Consider the following 7,372-nt stretch of genomic DNA (forward strand, 5'->3'; position numbering starts at 1 on the left):
CGTGGTGCTTTTTTTATGTCCCTCCCGGTAAAAATGTGTGCACGTCTCCCCGACACGAGACTTTGTGGTGAACGGACGGACACGAGCCGGCAGCTGCTCTTTCACGTGTGTTCTTGGACCAGTTGCCCATCATCGTCTTACGGGCGGACGGGAGAAAAAGAGAGCACATATAAATGGTCGCGTACGTACGTACCCGTGAACGAGAGAACAAACGGTTCGGCACACGACCAAGGACGCACACGTATCGTAGCTAGTAGTACTAGTGTTAGGCTCAAGCTCACGTTCTCCCGTCTTTAAAAACGAGATAGTACTACTGCCGCGCAGGCCGCAGTAGTAGTTCATTTCGTGCGTGTTCTCGTTTTCGTTATGTTTTGGAAGAACGAGCCCGGAGAGCGAAGACGATGGAATTGAATCTGCACGTACGATGCCGGCCAGGACATGGAAACGCCGAAACAAAGAGGCGGACCGCACGCAGATGGGAGAAAACGACTTTGGTTCCTCATTTCCCTTCGCTTCCGTGGGGTCGGTGGGCGCAGCAGCAGCACGCATCGCCCGCGTGCTCCAACAGCTGCCGCTGCCTTTTTGGACATCAGTTTGGATTCTGTGGATTGCACATGCATGCAGCATCCGAGCCCTCCATCACGAACCACGACTCTTCGAAACAAGAGAGCTGGGTCGGAAGTGCACTATGCAGCTTTCTTTCTTTTTTACTGTAGAACGAACTATATACTACTCGTTCTAATTCTAAATTCTTAACTCAAATTTGTCCAAATATAAATGTATCTATTTTTAAAAAACGTCTAGATACATATAATATTTCGACAACAATTTTGAATCTACTCCGTACCAGAGGGAAAGAAATTACACGTGTGTCAGTTACCTTCCAAACGTGTACCGATCGATCGAGCCAAGCCCGCGCAGGCCAGCTAGCATGGTCACGTGAACGGCCATGGAATACGCTTGTGCGTGTGCGTGTGCTGTTAGAATCGAGCCGGCCTTTATCTAGTTCGATTAGGAATGGAACGTAGCTGGACGGTTCTAGTTCTACATATAAGAAGGATGTTCCATTCTGAGGAACCATGTGGTTACTTTATTTCAGTTCATTCTTTCAACCAAACACTAAGGGCTTTTCAATTTCAGAAGTTTCCATTTCTAATGAATCTTTCTATTCAACTCGTCTGATTTGCAGGATTTAAATTATATAGGAGTAGGATATTTCACATGTAATTTCTTATGGAAATATTGTTTCCATGACAACTGTGACACAAATTTCTTTTACTCCCTCCGGCCGAAATTATTTGTCGAAATATTACATGTATCTAGCTAGACGATTTTTAAACATAGGTACATCCATATTTGGGCAAATTTTAGACAAATAGTAATATGGGTCGGAGGGAATAGAAGTTTATGTATTTTTCTTGTTGTGCAATCAAATAGATCTTCTTTGCATATTCAGGCGTCTTGAAATTCCTGTAGATTTAACATGGCATGCCGTTAAATTTCTATGTTTTTAGTGTTCCTGTGTTTTTATATTTCTACAGATTAAAAAGACCCTAAAACCAAGTTCAATGTGACAACTATTTTTGGATAAAAGCGCCCCTATGTACAAATAATGGTTTTAAGTAGAAGTATGTATACTCATGAAAACGTGGAAGGACACTCAATTCATGTTCATGGTTTTAAGTGGAAGGACACTCAATTCATGCATGCACCGTCTGCTACTTCCGATCCGTTCCATAATTCTCGTCTCGAATTTGTTCAAAAATGAATGTATCTATTCTTAAAAACGTATAGATACATGTAATATTTTGACAAGAATATGGAACGGAGGGAGTACTGAGCTTTGCTTCTATTTTTGTTGAGGAGGTCTGCTTCTATACGAACAGACAAGAGTAAAATACACCACTAGTTCATGAACTCCGCAAAAATGAACACTTTAATCCACGAATTCGGAAAATGCACACTTAAACCCCTAAACTGTGACTATTGTGTCATTTTAGTCCAAAAACAGTCTGGCGAGGCCATGTCAGCTTTGGCCAGGACAACGGGCTTCTACTAGATTTTCTTAGGATTTTTTTAGCAAAATCACCATGCCCGAGCCGCCCGCGAGGGGCAAGGTGGCCGCGCCCATACAGGGATCCTGAGGCCTGAGAACCACGCCATTGCCGCCGCTGCCTCGTCTAAGGTTGATATCAAGTCCACAACACTCAATTTTGACGAGAATACGCCGGTGAAGGGGTCGCCGAAGCCGACGTGACGGCCACATGACATGTTTAAACCTTGCCGAATCTTTTTTGGATTAAAGTGACACAGTAGTTCCAGTTTAAGGGTTTAAGTGTGCGTTTTTTTGAGTTCGTGGACTAAAGTGTTCATTTTTACCGATTTCATTTCACGCGGTATTTTACTAAGGATGACGACAGCCAAGACTTGTTTAGCTGTCCATGCATGCGACGCGAGCTAGCGTCATGCGATTCGATGATTTGATCAGAAACCAATCATTCACCATCCATGTTTATATATAACTGACAACAGTGGTTATGCGCATGCGTGCAGGAAACTAATTACCATGTATACTCCTCTGTCCCATGTTAAGTGACGAAATATTACATGTATCTAAATGATTTTTGGTCATAGATACATCTATATTTGACAAATTTAAATCACGTAATATGAGACGTAGGGAGTATGATTTAAATCTCTATCTCTACTACTTATAAATTCTCCAACATATTTTTCTCCATAGCTCCCCCACAAAACCTATACTGAACCTTCCCATCTCACAATTAACACACGTACCGTACCTAGCAGTGTGTTAGGTTCAAGCTCACGTTCTCCGTCTTTGAAAACGAGATAGTACTACTGCAGGAGTAGTTCATCTTGTGCGTGTTCTTCTTTTTGTTACGTTGGACGGAGGGAGTATGTTTTTTGGAAGAACGAGCCCCGAGAGCGAAGACGATGGAATTAAAATCTGCAGGCACGATGCCGGCCAGGACATGGAACGCCCGAAGCCAGAGCTGGACCGCACGCAGATGGGAGAAAACGACTTTGGTTCCTCTGTGATGTACTCATGTCTCATTTCCCTTCGCTTCCGTGGGGTCGGTGGGCGCAGCAGCACGGCACGCATCGCCCGCGTGCTCCAACCGCTGCCGCTGCCTTTTTGGACATCGGTTCGGATCCTGCGGATTGCACAGGCATCAGCATGCAGCATCCGAGCCCTCCGTCACGAACAACGACTCTTCAAAACAAGAGAGCTGGGTCGGAAGTATACTGCACTGCTCTCTTTTTTTAAGCGTGGAATTATACACTACTAGAACGGAAATTACACGTGTGTCAGAAACACATGTGTACGGTGTGCCGATCGATCGAGCCAAGCCCGCGCAGGCCACCGGGGCATCTCCACCGCGTGTCAGAAAACACATGTGTCCGTTTTGGTCCCTTCGACTTGGACATATGTTTTTGTCGGCTTGAGTCTATTGGTGTCGCAGACATGTTCATTAATTTGTATGTTTTATTATTTAGTTTGGGTCACAAACAGGTGGGCCAGTGAAGGACAAGGAAGCAAAAGGAGGAAAAGCCCAGTGTAAAGATGTTGTCTATCTAGACCCAAACCTGGATCAAATTTGGGTTGGAATGAGTCGCGCCAGACAGCAAAGCGGACGGCCGTCGAAATGGGTCACTGCGCTGGGCGTGCTTTTGTTTGTTTGGACCGAAACAGACCAATTTGCGCTAAATGGGTCGTTCCGCTGGAGATTCCCTGAACGGCCATGTAACACACTTGTGCGTATGCGTGTGCCATCGGAATCGAGACAGCCTTTTATATCTTGTTCAATGTTAAAAATACGAAACAAGGGCTTTTGAATTTCGAAGGTTTCCATTTCTAAAGAATCTTTCTGAACAACTCTTTTGATTTGCAGTATTTAACATTATAGAATTTGTTTCTATGGGTTATTCCGCATGCAATTCCTTATGGAATTATTGTTTCTATGACAACTATGACTATCACACAGATGCTACATTTAAAAAAAAAACTTTACGTATTTTTCATGTTGTGCAATCAAATAGATCTTATTTGCATATTCATGTGTCCTTAATTCCTACAGTATTTAACATGACATGCCGTTCAATTTCTATGTTTTTCTGTTCCGTGTTTTGAATTTCTACGAATTAAGTATAACTATGTATACTCATGAAATGTGGAAGGACACTCAATGGTTTAGCATCATATTCATGTCCACTTCAGTATTTTCTAGAAGAACATTTGATTTGTACGAGCATGCATGCACCGTCTTTCTCTACTAGTCAGCTCTGCTTCTATTTTTGTTGAGGAGGTCTCTGCTTCTATTCGAACAGACAAAAGCTGCATGATCTAAGCGATGACGACGCGAAGATTCGCTCGCCGAAGCTGTCCATGCATCCGACGCGAGCTAGTATGGCTAGCTAGTGTCAGCACCATGCATGCAATTCGATCAGAAACCAATCATTCACCATAGTCAAGGGCATCTCCACCGCAAGGAAAAGCAGATGAAAGCAAATGAACCGGTTTCCTCTGCGAGAAACGATACGAGCACATGTACCAAGGCTATAGTACCGATTGAAAGAATCGTTGGATGGGACCCACCAATACATCCGGATTTTTTGGGCATGGTCTTCTCCACAGCATCATCCTCTCCCCATTTCCCTTCACGGACCAAAAATTCTCTTTCCTTTTCGCGGATTCTTCCCACGATTTTCTCCCGCCGTCTTCCACCTTCCTGACGAACTGCCGCTCGAGTCGATTCCCAGCCGGCTTGTGCCGTTGGATGTTGTTATCCTAAAAAAAACTGTAGTTTGATTTAGTATAAGTATGCTCTATTGGATTCAGGCTACTATCATTTTTTGTTGTTACATGTACTCGTCCTCTTAAGCTTTTGATTTGTCTTGTGCTGGGAGGGCTTGTGTGAATTCTATTGTGCGACGCCAAGAAGGAGCAAGGAAAGACGTCAAGAGGGCATTTGCTGCCTTGCAACATCGATTTTTTATTGTGCGACGCTCAGCCCGCCAGTGGGAACGAGCAACTCTTGCACGAATCATGCGAGCTTGTGTCATTCTCCACAATATGGTAATTGAAGACGAGGGTGACATGTTCAATGCTCCTTTGAACTCGGATGAGATAGACGGTACATCGGTTGTTTTCCCACCTGAAGTCACCATTGGCGTCACCCTTGCATTTTCCGATGTCCTTAGAAGAAATGCCACCATCCGAGCTCGGTCGACGCACATCCAACTCAAAAAAGATTTAGTGGAGAATATCTGGCAAAAGTTTAGGCATGGGTAGAATAATTTGGCTTTGAATAATTATGTATTTTTTTTCTTGAGTATGCTACTATGGAATCCTCAAATAATCGTATGATCCGCATGATAAATAAATTGTTTATTGTCTATTCTGTTTGTGTATGTGTGTGCTTAATTTTTTTTTGCTAGATTATCATAGGACAGTTCTCATTCCAATATGCACGTACAATATGTACACATATGGACTACAAAGATAGATTTCATTTTAGATCCTTACAAAAAAGCCACACATGCATCATTTAAATATTGTTTCGATTTTAGTTACAAGCCATAGTAACGCACCGTTGAAGAAGTTGTTACTTCCCACAAACCTACTCTCTCTCTCCTCACCCAGTACCAGCTTTAGTACCTTCCCATCGAGGATGCCCTAACAACAGTGGTTATGCGTACGTGTGCAAGAAATCAATTAATTTAAAAAAGCATAGTCTAAATATTTCTAGAGGGTGAATATACGGCGCACGTTTGAGAGAGAGATTTAAAGAATCGAAAACAGCTTCGCCGGATCACGATATCACACGGAGCACCCTGTAACCACGAGCACGCAGCAGTCATCGGATAAGCTTCACTCGGCGTCTTGGTTAGACTTAAACGTGGCCATTGATTTTTGGTTTACAAGCTACCAAAGCACACTTGATACGTGTTTCCATGGCGCGTGGCAAGAATTCCAAGAAAACGCATGTACTCCACTCCAATCTTGCAATTCTCGCGGAGTCAGCATATATGTAAGCAATTCTGCTCCCACACACCAAAACAAGGGACGCCATATTTTTGTCTGGTCGCATGAAGTCCACCGAATTGGTTGCGCGACCACGTCTCGGGCCTCAAACTTCTCAATTCTGTCGTGGAGGGAGGCGCCATGCATGGCAGGATTATCCGAATAATCTATTTCCGACCGGCATCGCGTCAACGAATGGCGTCGTGCCAACTCTAGCTCAGGTGGAATATTTGGTTCCCGGCCGCGCGGGCATCGACGATCTAGCAGACGGAAGCAGCGATACGGGAGGCCCGGTCACGACGGCAGATGAAACAAACGGATAAAATACGTTTGGATTCGCGTGGGGCAGAAGAGATCGATTTGGCCGCTGGAAAAGGCCCCATGCAGGATATGCGAGACGACAGAACTGATCACGTACTACGTGGACCCATGAGCGAAAAATGAGTTGGAATATGTGTGCTGAAATTTCCATGGAATTGACAGCATAGGACAGCGACTCTGTCGTGGGGAAATTTGTATAGCACCGTTTTTTCATCTGATCTACTCGTACTCCGTAGATAATTTCCACCGGAAAATTCTACCTATAATATATCCCAACTTTACAGGCAAAATTCTTCGAGTATCCTAAAGGGCCCGAAAGGAGTACCACCCGAACGACGTGAAGCAGTCATTATGTTCGGTGAATCGGCATGCAAGCAATGTGCAACATGTGGTGGTCGACTATTAACGCAGGGTTAGTTAGTTAGGTGCAGTAGTGTCGTCTGGTTCGTGTCTGTCTCGCTGGTAGCCGTATCGATCAGACACATGTTATATATTTTCCGAGTAGTCGATGTTGTTACACCTTTAGGAGAGGGGTATATGCACATGTACATATATACGAGCAAGCTAGGTCGCATCGATCGATGGTGGCAGACTGGCAGCTGATAATTCGATCCACCGTTGGCTATATACTTAATTAGATCACATCAGTCGACGGTGACCCAAGTTACCTAGCTCCGGCCAGTAGACAGTTGCGTCTTGGCCACTGACCATCTGCCGCACGTGCTCATAGCCTCATACGGCATATGCTGGTACTTGTTTTGAAGAACGCGATCTTCTCCTCCATTCGGTTGGGCTGCGACTTCTCTTCTGCCCAGTTCGATCCCAGTCCCAGTGTGAGTTATCACTGGCGATGGATCGATGGGTCGGCGATGACCGGGGAGTCAACATCGATCGCCGCGCCGAACAAAAAATCTACGGACCGGACTGTCCCGGTCGATCGATCGTCTTCCTCTTTGTGTCCTGCCGCACAGACGTCCGTGACCTGATGACCTCTCGACCATCGGT

Source organism: Brachypodium distachyon, chromosome 2 (assembly GCF_000005505.3).
Source record: "Brachypodium distachyon strain Bd21 chromosome 2, Brachypodium_distachyon_v3.0, whole genome shotgun sequence".
In the NCBI taxonomy this organism is placed as follows: domain Eukaryota; kingdom Viridiplantae; phylum Streptophyta; class Magnoliopsida; order Poales; family Poaceae; genus Brachypodium; species Brachypodium distachyon.